This window comes from Gymnoscopelus microlampas, assembly GCF_963454915.1.
Source record: "Gymnoscopelus microlampas genome assembly, chromosome: 17".
Taxonomy (NCBI): domain Eukaryota; kingdom Metazoa; phylum Chordata; class Actinopteri; order Myctophiformes; family Myctophidae; genus Gymnoscopelus; species Gymnoscopelus microlampas.
In genome coordinates this window covers 45,429,445-45,451,404 of record NC_139954.1, presented here as the reverse complement: position 1 = coordinate 45,451,404, position 21,960 = coordinate 45,429,445, and positions in this window count along the sequence as shown.

Sequence of the window (21,960 nt, the reverse complement as noted above, 5' to 3'; positions counted from 1 at the left end):
TGCGTGCCGCACGTCTGGGGGCCAACCTCCTCTGAGACGAGGCAGTGGTACTATTTAACCCATAGTTGGGGGCTGGTTCGTGGGCACCAGTAGTTCGGTAAGCTTGCGTGCCGCACGTCTGGGGGCCAACCTCCTCCGAGACGAGGCAGTGGTACTATTTAACCCATAGTTGGGGGCTGGTTCGTGGGCACCAGTAGTTCGGTAGGCTTGCGTGCCGCACGTCTGGGGGCCAACCTCCTCCGAGACTAGGCAGTGGTACTATTTAACCCATAGTTGGGGGCTGGTTCGTGGGCACCAGTAGTTCGGTAGGCTTGCGTGCCGCACGTCTGGGGGCCAACCTCCTCCGAGCATTATAATTGCACAAATTTAATGACCAGAAGTCTAGCTTCACATTTGCGCTTTTTATAGAATTGTCACATCAGAAGACAGACCCTTGCAGCGTAGAGAATAGAGAATAGTTATACCCTTCCAGACAAGAGCCATATCCCTGCAGACACGGCCGTCTTCAAGGCAAGAGTACAGTCAGAGTGCAACATATGCAACATTAAATAAATGCACTCATAAACCTTATAGACGCCGGTAGGGAGGGGCTTTATTATATTATTCGCTTATAGATTCCAACGAGTTGGAATCAACACTCGATTAATGTTAGGACGTATCAACAGATAAATCCTATTGACACACTTCCCTAAAGGCAAGGCTCCTTTCAGTCAGAGGAGGCATTTATCTGAGCTTCAGAGCTTGCTCTATCGGCCACGGCGATCGGATCCCTTCAAGACAGACTTCAAGACTGGAAGGGTAGAACTATTCTTTACACTGCGAGGCTCGGCCTTCTGATATGACATTCTATAAAAAGGTATTGAATTCATTGTTATATGGGTATTGAATTCATTGTTATATGGGTATTGAATTCATTGTTATATGGGTATTGAATTCCCATTATATGGGAGCGCCAATGGAGGGGGAAGGCTGCTTCTGTACACGCTCCTCAGCGTCGCAACGTTTTTCCTTCTTTTTAGTATTTTTAAGCTTTTATTATTTTACATGTACTTAAAAGACGTATGAAAAAATTGCCTTTCCCTGTTCTCAAGTAAAATATTGATATGCGATTAAAATGTGATTAATTGTGATTAATTCATTACAAAGCCTCTAATTAATTTGATAAATGTTTTTAATCGAGTCCCAACCCTAGTTCTTATATATATTTATAATGTTCTTACCCTTCATCACAGACACCTGTAGCAGAGTCTCCAAACTTTGTAATCCAGTGTACACAAACTGACCGTTGGAGATTTCCCCAGCAGAGCCACATGACTTCCCTGTGGAAGAGAAAGAAATGTCCTTCAATACACTGGTATGAAATATCCAGTGGTGTAAAGTAACTAAGTACATTTACTAAAGTACTGTACTTAAGTACAATTAGAAGGTACATTTACTTTACTGGAGTATTTCCAATTGTCTATACTTTTACTTACATCTCAGAGGCAAATATTGTACTGTTACTCCACTACAATTATTTGAAACCTTTAGTTACTAGTTATTGTAGATATACATTATTATATTATAAAAACATACATTAACCACTTGCCTTTCACAACCACAAGGACGCACGTACGCACGCACACGCCACTAACCTGTACACACTCGGGTCCAGATTGACAAAGGTATCCAGGTCCATGTTGACATTGGAGCCAGCGGCACTTCTCACATAGGAAAGGGATGCACCACCTACAGGTCATAAAGAAAATACTGAATTTATCCATCTCTGAAGTGTGCGTGTGTGCGTGTGTGCGTGCGTGCGTGCGCAATAAAGGACAAGGATAGGATAGAACGCAATGGTATGAGCCAAAAGCGTCGTGTTTATTGAATTCCTAAAGGAAGCGGAAATATGGAAAAATGAACAAAACCAGTTGACTGTGCAGCCCCAGGACAGTATCTCCAATATTTCAAAACACTCAAAAGCGAAATCAACCAAATCAACCACTTCATCAGTTACCGCAGCCCGACTCAAGGCTGAGGCTGAGAAGGCTGTGCTCCTTATAAGGGCATCGACTTTAAAGGCAAAGCAGGCTCTGGAAATGGAGCAGGCTAAAATGCAAGCCAGCCAGACTGGAACAAATGGAACTGGACATATGCCTGGCTGAATCCGATGCTAGATTAAAAATCCTGGCGGATCTTGACTCCATTTCACAACCACCAGCACCATCACTGCTGAAATCAATCACAACCACAAATGTTACAGCCAAAATCACAGGATGATGCCATGAATGAGTATCTGGAAAATACTAAAACCCCAAGCATCAATATGGACTCATTTCCAATTAATTCACTTGGAGCCAGACAAAAAATAAAATTACAAGGACCATCAAACCCAGGCCTAAGGCCACCAGAAATCACAGCAACTCATACCCAACAGCAAGCAATTGGGACAGGAACTGGAATTACAGTGTCAGACAATGACGACAAATTCTTGACTGTAATACAGAGGCAAAATGAGATTGCTGATTTACTGGTTGTACAGCTAAAATTGACCTCACTTCCCTCTAAGGAAATCCCAGTTTACGATGGCAACCCTTTAGATTACCAGGCATTGATGAGGGCATTTGAGCATGGTATTGAGGAAAAGACTAGAAGCCACCAAGATAGGCTATATTACTTGGAACAGTTCACCTCTGGACCCTGCAGAGAATTGGTTAGGAGCTGTCTTCATATGAATGCCAACACAGGCTACATTCACGCTAAAACACTGTTAAAAAAGCATTTTGGAGATAACATAAAAATCTCAAGTGCCTATATGGAAAAAGCTTTAAATTGGAAAAGTATTAAGGCAGAGGATGGAGATGCACTGCATGCTTATGCACTCTTCCTGAGAGGCTGTTGTAACGCAATGAGAGATTTGGAGGATATAGAGGACCTGGATCTGACTTCTAACCTGAAACTCATTGTGTCCAAACTGCCTTATAAATTGAAGGAAAAATGGAGAACGACAGCTTGTGATATTTTAGAGCAAACGCAAAGGAGAGCAAGATTGAGCCACTTGGTACTATTTATGGAAAAGCAAGCGAGAATACTCCAGGACCCACTTTTCGGCGACATTCATGATCCTCTTGCCAATGTGAAGGTTTCAAAACCAAGGACTGCAGCTGAATCAACCTCAGGCAGATTTAAGAGCAAGGGGAGTAGTTTTGCTACTACGGTGGCAACAGTGTCTGACAGCAAAGCCGAAAAGTCACCTGTCAAAAGCAACATGCCTTTTGGTGCATATGATTTTGCATGTATTTTCTGTACCGGCAAGCATCCCTTACCTGAATGTCAGAAAATGAATGCACAGGCACATGAAGACAAAGTTCAGTTTCTCAGGGAAAAAGGACTATGCTTTGGATGTTCAAAAGTGGGACATTTGAGTAGAAATTGTAAACGGAGACTGACCTGCCAGAACTGCCAGGGCAGACATAGTTGGGGGCTGGTATACAACACTTACCACTTGCTGGAATAAAGTTGCACTTGGGGGAGAAAGGGGGGAAATAGTTGTGAATTTGATGACATTTAACTAAAACTCTACTTAACATTTAAAACAAATTAAGGCAAATACCTCTCCACTGTATATGATGCAGCCTAAGAAAAGAAAAGTGCAGATATTAGGATTTTGTTCATTTCTAAAACACCATGGAAAAGCAAAATAACCAATACAAATAAAATGTAAATGTAACGGCAATGTTTACGTCATGTAGATAGAAGATCTCACCTGGTGGAACGTGATGAGCTAAAGTTAGCTCCATGTATGCGATGGATGATGCTACACTCTGAGGAAGAGTAGGCATGGCCTGGTCCAGTCTGGTGAAACTGAGACCCAACAAGTCAGGGGTTAACATCAGCCAATAATAACGAATGAAATCACATCTACCTGTCTTCAAAAAACATAATACTATATATTGATGGATCTACTTACATTATTTGGTACGATGAGCAGGAAATGTTTCCCTGAAAAGTGGCAAAAATATGTTGTCATTTCAAACCTTAATGTGCATGGTTACATTTTCTATTATCTTTACTTTATGTGTTTTACCGTTCCAGAGAACATAACAAGGTGGGACACAAACTCAGCCAATCCAGTTGGAGATGCAGTCAGGGAGTCAAACACTGCGTTGATGACAACGTCTTTCTCAGCAGGAAGAGGCAACACCACAAGTTCTGCACTCTGCTTTGGAGACAGGAGCCTTACAGCCTCCAGCTGGACAGAAAGACAGTCAAGAAAAGATTATCACCACCACTGGATTTTATTTGATAATAATAAGGTAACTATTTGGTCTAATCATTCTTTAGAGTTTTTTTTATGTGGCAGCGATGAAGTCTTACAGGGGAGAAGCCTGGGTTGAGATTCATGAATTCTCTGACAGACACAAGGGCTGAGAATGGCCCAAAGTTGTTCTGCAGCCAGTAAGCACTGCTGTTGTAGGGGACAGATCAGAACAAAGTATTAAGGCATCCAAACAGAAAAATGGCTGCAAATACCAGTCAAAACATTTTCCAGTAAAGATATCCCATTCTAATTGAGAATAGAATGGGAATATATTTATTCAGCAAATACATTTGAAAATGAGAGCCAAACTGTTATTGAGATATTGCAGTTAGTCAGTACCTGGCTGTGGTCGGGAGAGGAAAGGGAGGATTAGTTCCTTCAGGCCCAAATGCTGCTGCTGTGAGGTCATGTTGTCAAACTGATGGCTAAACTCCTTCAAACTGGTGAATCAAACACAGAATGAGAAATACTTATTTCTTAGCTTATTGGTGAAGCTAGAGAAAAGGCAACGGAGTCATCAAAATCAAAATCATCCCCCAGGAAGAATGAAGGTGCACAGAAATGTCTATGGAAATCCAGCAGTCAGAATTGCCACTCTCATCTCTCCAATCACATCCAGAACCACAGACGCTGATGGACCAGTCATGGTCATGGACTAGGGGAAGGATTACATGGATCAATATTTAATATTATTACATTTGCATTAATATTACGTGATGATATTTAGTGTACGGAATAGTAGATAAAGATTCTGGCTCTATAATAGAGATATTCTTTCAAATCTTGATAGACTGTTTGCCTGACAGTGAATAGGGAATTTTTATTAGCATTTTTTTTCATTAGCAAATCTTTTTAAGATTATTAAAAACATGAGCTTTAAATTTAAATAATTTCAGAATTCAGATGTGTTACTTTTAATTAGTTTTTAGAGATTGTTCATTCTGTCTTCACCATAAAAGTTGTTTTAAGTGTCTGGTTAGATCTAGTTTTTGTACCGTGTTGGCAAGAAGATCCAGAGCTGCATCCAACACCCCAGAGGCCTTGGAGAGGAACAGCTTCCAGACTGGTCTGGAACCAGTGGAGCTGGGGCACCAGTAGTTCGGTAGGCTTGCGTGCCGCACGTCTGGGGGCCAACATCCTCCGAGACTAGGCAGTGGTACTATTTAACCCATAGTTGGGGGCTGGTTCGTGGGCACCAGTAGTTCGGTAAGCTTGCGTGCCGCACGTCTGGGGGCCAACCTCCTCCGAGACGAGGCAGTGGTACTATTTAACCCATAGTTGGGGGCTGGTTCGTGGGCACCAGTAGTTCGGTAGGCTTGCGTGCCGCACGTCTGGGGGCCAACCTCCTCCGAGACGAGGCAGTGGTACTATTTAACCCATAGTTGGGGGCTGGTTCGTGGGCACCAGTAGTTCGGTAGGCTTGCGTGCCGCACGTCTGGGGGCCAACCTCCTCCGAGACGAGGCAGTGGTACTATTTAACCCATAGTTGGGGGCTGGTTCGTGGGCAACAGTAGTTCGGTAAGCTTGCGTGCCGCACGTCTGGGGGCCAACCTCCTCCGAGACGAGGCAGTGGTACTATTTAACCCATAGTTGGGGGCTGGTTCGTGGGCACCAGTAGTTCGGTAGGCTTGCGTGCCGCACGTCTGGGGGCCAACCTCCTCCGAGACGAGGCAGTGGTACTATTTAACCCATAGTTGGGGGCTGGTTCGTGGGCACCAGTAGTTCGGTAAGCTTGCGTGCCGCACGTCTGGGGGCCAACCTCCTCCGAGACGAGGCAGTGGTACTATTTAACCCATAGTTGGGGGCTGGTTCGTGGGCACCAGTAGTTCGGTAGGCTTGCGTGCCGCACGTCTGGGGGCCAACCTCCTCCGAGACGAGGCAGTGGTACTATTTAACCCATAGTTGGGGGCTGGTTCGTGGGCACCAGTAGTTCGGTAAGCTTGCGTGCCGCACGTCTGGGGGCCAACCTCCTCCGAGACGAGGCAGTGGTACTATTTAACCCATAGTTGGGGGCTGGTTCGTGGGCACCAGTAGTTCGGTAGGCTTGCGTGCCGCACGTCTGGGGGCCAACCTCCTCCGAGACTAGGCAGTGGTACTATTTAACCCATAGTTGGGGGCTGGTTCGTGGGCACCAGTAGTTCGGTAGGCTTGCGTGCCGCACGTCTGGGGGCCAACCTCCTCCGAGCATTATAATTGCACAAATTTAATGACCAGAAGTCTAGCTTCACATTTGCGCTTTTTATAGAATTGTCACATCAGAAGACAGACCCTTGCAGCGTAGAGAATAGAGAATAGTTATACCCTTCCAGACAAGAGCCATATCCCTGCAGACACGGCCGTCTTCAAGGCAAGAGTACAGTCAGAGTGCAACATATGCAACATTAAATAAATGCACTCATAAACCTTATAGACGCCGGTAGGGAGGGGCTTTATTATATTATTCGCTTATAGATTCCAACGAGTTGGAATCAACACTCGATTAATGTTAGGACGTATCAACAGATAAATCCTATTGACACACTTCCCTAAAGGCAAGGCTCCTTTCAGTCAGAGGAGGCATTTATCTGAGCTTCAGAGCTTGCTCTATCGGCCACGGCGATCGGATCCCTTCAAGACAGACTTCAAGACTGGAAGGGTAGAACTATTCTTTACACTGCGAGGCTCGGCCTTCTGATATGACATTCTATAAAAAGGTATTGAATTCATTGTTATATGGGTATTGAATTCATTGTTATATGGGTATTGAATTCATTGTTATATGGGTATTGAATTCCCATTATATGGGAGCGCCAATGGAGGGGAAGGCTGCTTCTGTACACGCTCCTCAGCGTCGCAACGTTTTTCCTTCTTTTTAGTATTTTTAAGCTTTTATTATTTTACATGTACTTAAAAGACGTATGAAAAAATTGCCTTTCCCTGTTCTCAAGTAAAATATTGATATGCGATTAAAATGTGATTAATTGTGATTAATTCATTACAAAGCCTCTAATTAATTTGATAAATGTTTTTAATCGAGTCCCAACCCTAGTTCTTATATATATTTATAATGTTCTTACCCTTCATCACAGACACCTGTAGCAGAGTCTCCAAACTTTGTAATCCAGTGTACACAAACTGACCGTTGGAGATTTCCCCAGCAGAGCCACATGACTTCCCTGTGGAAGAGAAAGAAATGTCCTTCAATACACTGGTATGAAATATCCAGTGGTGTAAAGTAACTAAGTACATTTACTAAAGTACTGTACTTAAGTACAATTAGAAGGTACATTTACTTTACTGGAGTATTTCCAATTGTCTATACTTTTACTTACATCTCAGAGGCAAATATTGTACTGTTACTCCACTACAATTATTTGAAACCTTTAGTTACTAGTTATTGTAGATATACATTATTATATTATAAAAACATACATTAACCACTTGCCTTTCACAACCACAAGGACGCACGTACGCACGCACACGCCACTAACCTGTACACACTCGGGTCCAGATTGACAAAGGTATCCAGGTCCATGTTGACATTGGAGCCAGCGGCACTTCTCACATAGGAAAGGGATGCACCACCTACAGGTCATAAAGAAAATACTGAATTTATCCATCTCTGAAGTGTGCGTGTGTGCGTGCGTGCGCAATAAAGGACAAGGATAGGATAGAACGCAATGGTATGAGCCAAAAGCGTCGTGTTTATTGAATTCCTAAAGGAAGCGGAAATATGGAAAAATGAACAAAACCAGTTGACTGTGCAGCCCCAGGACAGTATCTCCAATATTTCAAAACACTCAAAAGCGAAATCAACCAAATCAACCACTTCATCAGTTACCGCAGCCCGACTCAAGGCTGAGGCTGAGAAGGCTGTGCTCCTTATAAGGGCATCGACTTTAAAGGCAAAGCAGGCTCTGGAAATGGAGCAGGCTAAAATGCAAGCCAGCCAGACTGGAACAAATGGAACTGGACATATGCCTGGCTGAATCCGATGCTAGATTAAAAATCCTGGCGGATCTTGACTCCATTTCACAACCACCAGCACCATCACTGCTGAAATCAATCACAACCACAAATGTTACAGCCAAAATCACAGGATGATGCCATGAATGAGTATCTGGAAAATACTAAAACCCCAAGCATCAATATGGACTCATTTCCAATTAATTCACTTGGAGCCAGACAAAAAATAAAATTACAAGGACCATCAAACCCAGGCCTAAGGCCACCAGAAATCACAGCAACTCATACCCAACAGCAAGCAATTGGGACAGGAACTGGAATTACAGTGTCAGACAATGACGACAAATTCTTGACTGTAATACAGAGGCAAAATGAGATTGCTGATTTACTGGTTGTACAGCTAAAATTGACCTCACTTCCCTCTAAGGAAATCCCAGTTTACGATGGCAACCCTTTAGATTACCAGGCATTGATGAGGGCATTTGAGCATGGTATTGAGGAAAAGACTAGAAGCCACCAAGATAGGCTATATTACTTGGAACAGTACACCTCTGGACCCTGCAGAGAATTGGTTAGGAGCTGTCTTCATATGAATGCCAACACAGGCTACATTCACGCTAAAACACTGTTAAAAAAGCATTTTGGAGATAACATAAAAATCTCAAGTGCCTATATGGAAAAAGCTTTAAATTGGAAAAGTATTAAGGCAGAGGATGGAGATGCACTGCATGCTTATGCACTCTTCCTGAGAGGCTGTTGTAACGCAATGAGAGATTTGGAGGATATAGAGGACCTGGATCTGACTTCTAACCTGAAACTCATTGTGTCCAAACTGCCTTATAAATTGAAGGAAAAATGGAGAACGACAGCTTGTGATATTTTAGAGCAAACGCAAAGGAGAGCAAGATTGAGCCACTTGGTACTATTTATGGAAAAGCAAGCGAGAATACTCCAGGACCCACTTTTCGGCGACATTCATGATCCTCTTGCCAATGTGAAGGTTTCAAAACCAAGGACTGCAGCTGAATCAACCTCAGGCAGATTTAAGAGCAAGGGGAGTAGTTTTGCTACTACGGTGGCAACAGTGTCTGACAGCAAAGCCGAAAAGTCACCTGTCAAAAGCAACATGCCTTTTGGTGCATATGATTTTGCATGTATTTTCTGTACCGGCAAGCATCCCTTACCTGAATGTCAGAAAATGAATGCACAGGCACATGAAGACAAAGTTCAGTTTCTCAGGGAAAAAGGACTATGCTTTGGATGTTCAAAAGTGGGACATTTGAGTAGAAATTGTAAACGGAGACTGACCTGCCAGAACTGCCAGGGCAGACATAGTTGGGGGCTGGTATACAACACTTACCACTTGCTGGAATAAAGTTGCACTTGGGGGAGAAAGGGGGGAAATAGTTGTGAATTTGATGACATTTAACTAAAACTCTACTTAACATTTAAAACAAATTAAGGCAAATACCTCTCCACTGTATATGATGCAGCCTAAGAAAAGAAAAGTGCAGATATTAGGATTTTGTTCATTTCTAAAACACCATGGAAAAGCAAAATAACCAATACAAATAAAATGTAAATGTAACGGCAATGTTTACGTCATGTAGATAGAAGATCTCACCTGGTGGAACGTGATGAGCTAAAGTTAGCTCCATGTATGCGATGGATGATGCTACACTCTGAGGAAGAGTAGGCATGGCCTGGTCCAGTCTGGTGAAACTGAGACCCAACAAGTCAGGGGTTAACATCAGCCAATAATAACGAATGAAATCACATCTACCTGTCTTCAAAAAACATAATACTATATATTGATGGATCTACTTACATTATTTGGTACGATGAGCAGGAAATGTTTCCCTGAAAAGTGGCAAAAATATGTTGTCATTTCAAACCTTAATGTGCATGGTTACATTTTCTATTATCTTTACTTTATGTGTTTTACCGTTCCAGAGAACATAACAAGGTGGGACACAAACTCAGCCAATCCAGTTGGAGATGCAGTCAGGGAGTCAAACACTGCGTTGATGACAACGTCTTTCTCAGCAGGAAGAGGCAACACCACAAGTTCTGCACTCTGCTTTGGAGACAGGAGCCTTACAGCCTCCAGCTGGACAGAAAGACAGTCAAGAAAAGATTATCACCACCACTGGATTTTATTTGATAATAATAAGGTAACTATTTGGTCTAATCATTCTTTAGAGTTTTTTTTATGTGGCAGCGATGAAGTCTTACAGGGGAGAAGCCTGGGTTGAGATTCATGAATTCTCTGACAGACACAAGGGCTGAGAATGGCCCAAAGTTGTTCTGCAGCCAGTAAGCACTGCTGTTGTAGGGGACAGATCAGAACAAAGTATTAAGGCATCCAAACAGAAAAATGGCTGCAAATACCAGTCAAAACATTTTCCAGTAAAGATATCCCATTCTAATTGAGAATAGAATGGGAATATATTTATTCAGCAAATACATTTGAAAATGAGAGCCAAACTGTTATTGAGATATTGCAGTTAGTCAGTACCTGGCTGTGGTCGGGAGAGGAAAGGGAGGATTAGTTCCTTCAGGCCCAAATGCTGCTGCTGTGAGGTCATGTTGTCAAACTGATGGCTAAACTCCTTCAAACTGGTGAATCAAACACAGAATGAGAAATACTTATTTCTTAGCTTATTGGTGAAGCTAGAGAAAAGGCAACGGAGTCATCAAAATCAAAATCATCCCCCAGGAAGAATGAAGGTGCACAGAAATGTCTATGGAAATCCAGCAGTCAGAATTGCCACTCTCATCTCTCCAATCACATCCAGAACCACAGACGCTGATGGACCAGTCATGGTCATGGACTAGGGGAAGGATTACATGGATCAATATTTAATATTATTACATTTGCATTAATATTACGTGATGATATTTAGTGTACGGAATAGTAGATAAAGATTCTGGCTCTATAATAGAGATATTCTTTCAAATCTTGATAGACTGTTTGCCTGACAGTGAATAGGGAATTTTTATTAGCATTTTTTTTCATTAGCAAATCTTTTTAAGATTATTAAAAACATGAGCTTTAAATTTAAATAATTTCAGAATTCAGATGTGTTACTTTTAATTAGTTTTTTAGAGATTGTTCATTCTGTCTTCACCATAAAAGTTGTTTTAAGTGTCTGGTTAGATCTAGTTTTTGTACCGTGTTGGCAAGAAGATCCAGAGCTGCATCCAACACCCCAGAGGCCTTGGAGAGGAACAGCTTCCAGACTGGTCTGGAACCAGTGGAGCTGGGGCACCAGTAGTTCGGTAGGCTTGCGTGCCGCACGTCTGGGGGCCAACATCCTCCGAGACTAGGCAGTGGTACTATTTAACCCATAGTTGGGGGCTGGTTCGTGGGCACCAGTAGTTCGGTAAGCTTGCGTGCCGCACGTCTGGGGGCCAACCTCCTCCGAGACGAGGCAGTGGTACTATTTAACCCATAGTTGGGGGCTGGTTCGTGGGCACCAGTAGTTCGGTAGGCTTGCGTGCCGCACGTCTGGGGGCCAACCTCCTCCGAGACGAGGCAGTGGTACTATTTAACCCATAGTTGGGGGCTGGTTCGTGGGCACCAGTAGTTCGGTAGGCTTGCGTGCCGCACGTCTGGGGGCCAACCTCCTCCGAGACGAGGCAGTGGTACTATTTAACCCATAGTTGGGGGCTGGTTCGTGGGCACCAGTAGTTCGGTAAGCTTGCGTGCCGCACGTCTGGGGGCCAACCTCCTCCGAGACGAGGCAGTGGTACTATTTAACCCATAGTTGGGGGCTGGTTCGTGGGCACCAGTAGTTCGGTAGGCTTGCGTGCCGCACGTCTGGGGGCCAACCTCCTCCGAGACGAGGCAGTGGTACTATTTAACCCATAGTTGGGGGCTGGTTCGTGGGCACCAGTAGTTCGGTAAGCTTGCGTGCCGCACGTCTGGGGGCCAACCTCCTCCGAGACGAGGCAGTGGTACTATTTAACCCATAGTTGGGGGCTGGTTCGTGGGCACCAGTAGTTCGGTAGGCTTGCGTGCCGCACGTCTGGGGGCCAACCTCCTCTGAGACGAGGCAGTGGTACTATTTAACCCATAGTTGGGGGCTGGTTCGTGGGCACCAGTAGTTCGGTAAGCTTGCGTGCCGCACGTCTGGGGGCCAACCTCCTCCGAGACGAGGCAGTGGTACTATTTAACCCATAGTTGGGGGCTGGTTCGTGGGCACCAGTAGTTCGGTAGGCTTGCGTGCCGCACGTCTGGGGGCCAACCTCCTCCGAGACTAGGCAGTGGTACTATTTAACCCATAGTTGGGGGCTGGTTCGTGGGCACCAGTAGTTCGGTAGGCTTGCGTGCCGCACGTCTGGGGGCCAACCTCCTCCGAGCATTATAATTGCACAAATTTAATGACCAGAAGTCTAGCTTCACATTTGCGCTTTTTATAGAATTGTCACATCAGAAGACAGACCCTTGCAGCGTAGAGAATAGAGAATAGTTATACCCTTCCAGACAAGAGCCATATCCCTGCAGACACGGCCGTCTTCAAGGCAAGAGTACAGTCAGAGTGCAACATATGCAACATTAAATAAATGCACTCATAAACCTTATAGACGCCGGTAGGGAGGGGCTTTATTATATTATTCGCTTATAGATTCCAACGAGTTGGAATCAACACTCGATTAATGTTAGGACGTATCAACAGATAAATCCTATTGACACACTTCCCTAAAGGCAAGGCTCCTTTCAGTCAGAGGAGGCATTTATCTGAGCTTCAGAGCTTGCTCTATCGGCCACGGCGATCGGATCCCTTCAAGACAGACTTCAAGACTGGAAGGGTAGAACTATTCTTTACACTGCGAGGCTCGGCCTTCTGATATGACATTCTATAAAAAGGTATTGAATTCATTGTTATATGGGTATTGAATTCATTGTTATATGGGTATTGAATTCATTGTTATATGGGTATTGAATTCCCATTATATGGGAGCGCCAATGGAGGGGGAAGGCTGCTTCTGTACACGCTCCTCAGCGTCGCAACGTTTTTCCTTCTTTTTAGTATTTTTAAGCTTTTATTATTTTACATGTACTTAAAAGACGTATGAAAAAATTGCCTTTCCCTGTTCTCAAGTAAAATATTGATATGCGATTAAAATGTGATTAATTGTGATTAATTCATTACAAAGCCTCTAATTAATTTGATAAATGTTTTTAATCGAGTCCCAACCCTAGTTCTTATATATATTTATAATGTTCTTACCCTTCATCACAGACACCTGTAGCAGAGTCTCCAAACTTTGTAATCCAGTGTACACAAACTGACCGTTGGAGATTTCCCCAGCAGAGCCACATGACTTCCCTGTGGAAGAGAAAGAAATGTCCTTCAATACACTGGTATGAAATATCCAGTGGTGTAAAGTAACTAAGTACATTTACTAAAGTACTGTACTTAAGTACAATTAGAAGGTACATTTACTTTACTGGAGTATTTCCAATTGTCTATACTTTTACTTACATCTCAGAGGCAAATATTGTACTGTTACTCCACTACAATTATTTGAAACCTTTAGTTACTAGTTATTGTAGATATACATTATTATATTATAAAAACATACATTAACCACTTGCCTTTCACAACCACAAGGACGCACACACACGCCACTAACCTGTACACACTCGGGTCCAGATTGACAAAGGTATCCAGGTCCATGTTGACATTGGAGCCAGCGGCACTTCTCACATAGGAAAGGGATGCACCACCTACAGGTCATAAAGAAAATACTGAATTTATCCATCTCTGAAGTGTGCGTGTGTGCGTGCGTGCGCAATAAAGGACAAGGATAGGATAGAACGCAATGGTATGAGCCAAAAGCGTCGTGTTTATTGAATTCCTAAAGGAAGCGGAAATATGGAAAATTGAACAAAACCAGTTGACTGTGCAGCCCCAGGACAATATCTCCAATATTTCAAAACACTCAAAAGCGAAATCAACCAAATCAACCACTTCATCAGTTACCGCAGCCCGACTCTACTCTACAAGCTCACTTGGTGCTGTGCTATGAGCTTGTATATCTGCTATTTTTTTTAACACTGGCCCTGGAATGACCCAAAGACACTTAGGCACACAGAAGTGAGCATGTTTGTATGTCAGGTACTTATTAAAGCATACTTCCAAACGGAAACAAATATACTAAATAATACATTGCATCCACGACGTGAAAACACAGCAACTATACCAGTTAACTACACAACTGTACCAGTATGCAAACACATACTAGTACAGTTAAGTAAGGGTGCGACTGCTAGTATACTGCTTCTGGGTGAATACAGTAACTGCCTTTAAAACGAAATTGTGATTTTGAGAGACCAATTTCATCCAATCAGGAGAGAGAACTCATACAGGACACATCCTATACAATCAAGTTGTTGATTATGGTTGGATGAAATTGCCAACACACCCTTAATTTTCTGTTTAAAAAGGACCTGCAGAGACAGGCTGTTCCCTGTTACTAAACAAACACAAAGCAATGATGGCTATAAGCATATAGCTTTCTATAAACTGGACAATAGCAAAGAAACAGTGCCAAGATCGATCTTGAAAACTGTCATATTGTGCTGAAACATTGGCCACATATGGGTAAGACAGACACAGAGGATACACAATCAGAGCCTGTTAATGGGCATCAACAATGGATCATTTATTCAACCTCTAGCCACACCTCTAATCACCCCCCTATTATCACCTTTCAGTCAGCTGACAACTCTATAGAAAATTGAAGCAACACATACTTGTCACCTGAATACCAGTGGTTCTCAAACTATTGAATTGTCAAAGAGCTCTTTGACATTACAAAAGAGATTTGCATTAGACCACAAACCCCCATAACCTACTAGTATTTGACCTCCAGACAATGTCAATAAGCCAACATTAGATAGTTACACACCTTGCAGTAGGTCTGGGATGGTGTGTCTGTCACCTGGGTCCGCAGCCTGAGCTGTAAACAAATAAATACAATATTTTAGACACAAAGCTATGAAAGTACATGCATATCAATAGACAATAGCAGATCTACAAGCTCACAAGTGACCTACAAGCTGACAAGTGAGCTTGTAAGCCAACTAGCTCACAACATGTTGCATTGTGAGCTTGTAGATCTGCCATTTTCAAATAGCCAAAGTTTAAATGGGGCTGAAGTGGTTAATGTACCCTATGTTTTTTTAAATAATAACCAAAATCAAAAGTAACTAAAGTTTTCTAACAATTGTAGTGGATTAAAGGTACAATATTTGCCTCTGAGCTGTAGTGGATAGAAGTACAAGTACAATATTTTTCTATGCAAACTGATACAGTAAAAATCACTGTTTTTGCTGGCAGCAGTGGCACACTATTACACTGTTGATATGGCAGTCAAAGAGTTAAGCTACAGAGTATATATATTGGCAATGCCTCCTTAAAAACGGACAATGGACTGACCCCAAGAAAATGTCCATATGCTAACATTAGATAGTTAGATCTAAACGGTTTTGATTTGCACATGTGTCATGTTATGTTAAACAAACCTTGCAGTAGTGCAGTCTGGGACGGTCCCCTCAGTCCACATCTGTGTTGGCCAAGATATCAGGTCCGATGTACAGCCACGCCACAGCTGAAAATGTCAAGCAAAAATACTGTATTTTAGACACAAATATATATTTGTCACCATATAAATATAGTGACAATAGCAGATCTACAAGCTCACAAGTTATCTACAAGCTAACAAGTGAGCTTGTCGATCGGCTATTTAAAATAAGGCAACAAGTTTACAGTGAGCTTGTAGATCTGCTATTTTCCAAACATTAAACTCACAGTGAGCTTGTAGATATGTCAGTGATGTTGCTAGGTTTTCAATGTAATGTGTCCCAGAAAAATGTTATGGGTCCAAAATAAAATGTTTTTTTTTTCTCTCGTTCTCTTTTATCTCCAAGTGTTATACTTATAGCTACATTCAAATTATCTGAACATTAAACAAAATGTGGCAAATTTTAAACTATTTGTTAAAAGAAAGTGTGTGTGAGTACATTATATCCTGATACACTGGCTCAACCTTTTCAGGCTGTGACCCCCCAAAATAATCATATCTTTACTGGGGGGCCGCCAAAATAATCATATTTGAACTGGGGATCCCCCAAAATAATCATATTTGAACTCCCCCCACCCCACCTGACAAGCACTTCAGGGGTTGTGGCATTACGTTTAGTTTGACTTGGTTCCACAGATAAATATTGTGAGGCGTTGTGAGCTTGTGGATCTGATATTTTCTTAGATGATTTTAGATAAGAGCCTATCTAATGAATCATGCAGTGGCTATATTTTCAACATAAATGCATGCTGCTTCGATGCGAGAGTGTGTTGCGTGTAACCAGTGATGGAAAGTAACTAAGTACATCTACTTAAGTACTGTACTTAAGTACAATTTTGAGGTATTTGTACTTTACTTGAGTATTTCCAATTTCCAATACCTTTACTTCTACTCCACTACATCTCAGAGGCAAATATTGTACTTTTACTCCACTACATTTATTTGAAAACTTTAGTTACTAGTTACTTTTCAGATATAAATTATGATATTATGAAACATACATTAACCACTTTAGCCCTATTTTATACACAGGCTATTTGAAAATAGCCAATCTACAAGCTCACAACGTTGTGAGCTTGTAGATCTGCTATTTTAAAAAATGGTAGTACTTTTACTTTTGGTACTTTAAGTACATTTTGATGCCAATACTTTTGTACTTTTACTCAAGTACATTTTGAAATCCAGACTTCTACTTGTAACAGAGTACTTCTACATTGCAGTATTGGTACTTTTACTTAAGTAAAACATTTGAGTACTTTTTCCACCACTGCGTGTAACCACAGCACAGATTTGCATCGCATTGTAAACAGCTGTGCCTCTTTTACACACTTTGAGTTTCTAACTTGCGGTCACAGTCAGTGTGTGGTACTTTTAGGTGGATCTTACTGTAACAGATAGCCCCAGATGCAATTCAACATTTGACAGACCAGTAAGGCGATCAGTAATGTTATCTCTATGGGCGCAACTCTTGCGCAATGTCTTAAAACATGTAACCGGCGGAGGAGAGAGGCGAATAAAGTGCTTTTTTCAACTCGTTGGATAGATTTTATGGTGAGTTAAAATTTCAAACATCTGTGAGCATTTCAGAAAATATACAGCGGAGGGTGAGGTTCCGACTGGAGCTATGTAACAGTAGCCTGGGCAGCATTCCTTTTCGGGTATATGATCCGGTCGGAAAAAAAAAGAAAAGCGACCGGATCGCGACAAACCGGAAAGACGTCTCACCCCAAAATAGGTCCGTCCCCAAAATCCTTGATACGGCGTAGTTTAGCTTATTTTTTAAATATAAATGTGAGTGTACTTTCCAGAGACTATTTAGCGTCTGTATTATCCATATTATCCCACGGGGAAATTCTATTCCATTTAAATAGGGATTGGGGAACCAAAACAAAGCGGCACCGCAAAACCGGATCGCGACAAAACCGGAAAGAGGATGCTTTTTTTTTTTTTTTTTTCAGTAGGCGTGGTCTAGACCGGATCATATGGGCCTTCAGTAACGAATACCAGGCTTTCCTCCGAGGTGGAAAGACTGGTGATGCGAGGTTAATGTAACAGACAGATCTATCCACCGTTCCAGCCAGGACTGTCGATAGCAGCCACAGAGCATGGATCACAGACTATATATTATAACTATGATCACAGAAACACTACGGAGCCGGCAGCTAGCCGCTAAACATTAGCGTAAGTCGGTGTTGCCAGATCTAGTGAAAGAAAGAAGCAGCAAGTCTATACAAATTTAGACTTGCTGCAAAATTTAGTACAAATTTAGACGCCCAAAATAAGCAAATAGGGGGCAGTCAGTCAAACTTTATTGTCTAATGTTGAGAGCAGTGATTTTAAAACATTTTCATGCCATGGACCCCCAATATTTACAAGCTACTTGTACTTTACAGGGGAAAAAATGAAGCCCAAAGTCGCTTATAATTACAGATTTGGCAACACTGGACCAGCCGCAAACACAATACACACACCACACACGTAACAGTAACAGTGACCTGAAACAAACGTAGCCTGGCGATTGTACTTAATTCATTTAAGGTCCGTACATGTACATAAACGTTCACATTTCAAATATAAAGTTCTTACCCCATGGCCACAGATGTGATAATTCTGTTCGAGCCCTCAGAAGTAACCGTATCTTCAGTATTGCTCAATAAAAAGCATTTTAATCCGATCGGTGGCCATTTTCTCAGCATGTCCGCCGTATGCTTTCAACTGCAAGACCCATCGGTTGGTAGGTGTACTGCACTCTGATACAGTGTGCCAACTATGAGAAAATGGCCACCGATCGGATTAAGATGCGTTTTTATTGAACAATACGGAAGATACGGCTACTTCTGAGGGCCCGTACATAATTACAACATCCGTGGCCATGGGATAAAAACTGGGTTTGAAATCTGAACGTTCATGTAGATGTAGGGTCCAAAAAAGGCGGGAAAAAAGGTAGATATAAAGTAATAAAGGCGGGAAAAAAGTAAATATAAAGTAATATTATTCACCTCAGACAAAAGACGACGAAATGAAAGTAGATCAGTGATATATGAACCGAAATCAAGTAGAACAGTTTCCAATAGTAATCTCTCATCGGACGGAGAGACCTAGCATCCGCTGGAAAATTTGAGTAATGAGGCGAGCTTGCCAGGAGCCGTGGATTTAAGGGGAGGGACAACATCAGCAAGGGCTGTGATTGGTCTGACAAGCAGACATGCGTACATGCGTGTCTGTCTCTCTCCCGGCCCGCTGCAGCCAGCGTTGCCAGACTGTGGGAGAGAATCGAGCGACCCGGTCTGGGAAAACAAAGCCCAAAAGAAGCGACTGTGTGGACTATATGGGCCACGCGAGCGGCGAGCCCCAACGGATGGTCTCTTTGTGCTGGTTGGGACCCAATAATAACGTTTAGATTTGATGTTTTATGTGCTTTTGATGACACAAGCCGTGGATTTTTTACATCTCCGCCGCAGCCTTCCGTTACGACCAGCGTTGCCAGGTTTGGGAGTGAAACGAGCGGCTGGCCTTTTAAACCTACTGTTTACATCGTCAGTATGAAAATTGCAGATCCACAAGCCACACTGGTGAGAGCATAGTCAGACAGCAGCAGACAGGTAAAGGTGCGTTTTATGTTCCACAGAACTCCACAAAACGGCACTTAACACATGTAACATTGTGTGTTTAAACTGCCAGATGTATCTTTTTTTTCATATGACCAAGAGAGGGATGCTGTGCTAACGTTGTAAACAGACGTTTAAATGGCTCCAATTGTGCTAATAGGTCATAATCATTGATCAGTATATACTCCCTAGTCCCTAAGGAAGACGATGTTATATTTAATATGATTTTAAATACATATTTAGCTTAGTTTAAGGCTCTTATTTGTTGAAAGGAGGAGATGCTAGCGAAATTAGCGCGTTAGCGTCATTTATTTAGGGGTTTAAAGGCTGCATGGGACAGTTTATAACACTGTAAAGCTAACGATTGTGTGCTCAGATAACCTGGTGAGCTGATGAATGTACAGTGGATTCATTGTTAGATCAATCTGGGATGTTACAAGTGTGTATTGGGCTGACTGTAACCTGAAGCTTAAAGCTAACAGTCCATGCTAGACACATCATTACTCATAGACCATCACTGATCACTATTAAAACCTCGAGTTTACAGTTCATATTGTAGCGGCCCGCTGCGGACTGTGTGTGTATAGCACTTTAAGGGTTGTCAGCCAATGGGAGGGTCTTTCCGGGACTAGTCAGGAAGTGACGTGACCGTGTTGTGTGTGTGTCCCTATCTCGCGTCTCTGCCTGGGATTTAACGTGTGGCTATGTGAGCCTGGTTGTACTGAGTGAGTTATTATAATAAAGAAAGAACCTAAACGGTGGATTACGTCTCAGCCTCCACTTCCTGGGATCGTTACATTGGTGTCAGGAGTGGGGCCCATGCAGGGTCCGGCTGGAAACAAGCTTCGTGCTTAGTCCGACACCCTGGGTAAACAACAAACTTTGCTTTTTTGGCGTGCCCTCGCGTGAGGGACGAGACGGACCGGCCGTGTGCGGTGAACCGAGAAGCGCGAGGGCGCGCTTCGATACGAACCGAGGGGAGAGTGTAGCGTCCCCAACCCGCCACAACTTCCTCCACCGGGGGAACTATCTTCTCTGGCGCAGGGGGTTGTTGGCCGGACTGGTCGACCCCGGCTCGGGGCGCTGCGCTTCTCGGCCGTTACAATATCATTTATAATATTTGTAGAGGCAAACTAACAACAAATAATTGCCAATGAGGGATGGTGTGAAGCTTTTCCAGACGCGTGGTGTTTAAAGTAAATCAGAGGTCTTCTCTTGAGTGCATTTAAGGATGTTTATTTTGATTGCAGGATGAATGACAGCAAAACAAAAGCCGGGTGTTTAACTGTAACTAAACAACTAACTGTGATAAGGAAATAAACAGAAAATAACGCAAAACAAACAGAAAACAAACAAAAACATGCACGGTTGAAAAACTGTGTGGCTTCCCTCTGGTCTGATTCCCAATCCCTAATGCTGTGCACCTGTGACATCCCCATATAGGCTGTACCCTGAAATTGGCTGAGTCCCCGCCTATGCCCAGGTCAATCAGTATAGAATCACAGCACCATCACAATATCACAATACCTTCATATTCAAAATATTAAAATCATCAAATTGGCTGCAACAATATTTTTAGCTTGGTTATTATATAGCAGTTTGAGGGAAAGAGCTCTAGCTCCGTTTTTGTACTGTTATTTAACATGACAGTTTGTTTTGTGGTCATGGGTCAATGTTGTTGGTCAACACATGTTTACCTCCATCTGGGGTGTGTGTGGGTTTTGTAAACCGCTCAGTGTAACATGCATGATATTATACTGCTAAATTAGGAGAAATCAAATTAGTGATGGACTGTTTCAGACAATGTAATGTATTGTAGATGTTGATTCTAATCACTGTATCTGATCTGTTTATGTATGTCTAGGCCCCTATGCTCGTTTATTGTACATTATAGGGCACTGAGGGTGTACAAATGGAATCAAATGGACCCTCAGGGGTCCATTTGTACACTCTGAGAGATAGGATTTTATAATATAGATTGGGGTCCCAGAGATATAGAAAATGTTATCAAATGGGGGTCTTTGGTCTAATCATTAGACCTTTGTGTTTCTTCTTCCTCTCCAGGGTGTGATGGTGGGCATGGGCCAGAAGGACAGCTACCTGGGCGACGAGGCCCAGAGCAAGAGAGGCATCCTGACCCTGAAGTACCCCATCGAGCACGGCATCGTCACCAACTGGGACGATATGGAGAAGATCTGGCATCACACCTTCTACAACGAGCTGTGTGTGGCCCCGGAGGAGCACCCCGTCCTGCTCACTGAGGCCCCCCTCAGCCACTGCAACACACGTTATTCAGGCTTTTTAAATATTTTCTGTATTCACATGCAAGTAGGGACATGGTGGTGTCACAAAGCAAACAAGCACTGGTAGTAAGTACTTCTAGCTTATGCTGGATCCAGGGTGCAACTCCCTGCAGCGCTGTGCCCTGCTGACTGTCTCACCTTTGTCCTGTTGTATGTTTACATGAAATGTTATCACTCAATTCATTGTTATGCTGTCCAGTTAACAAAT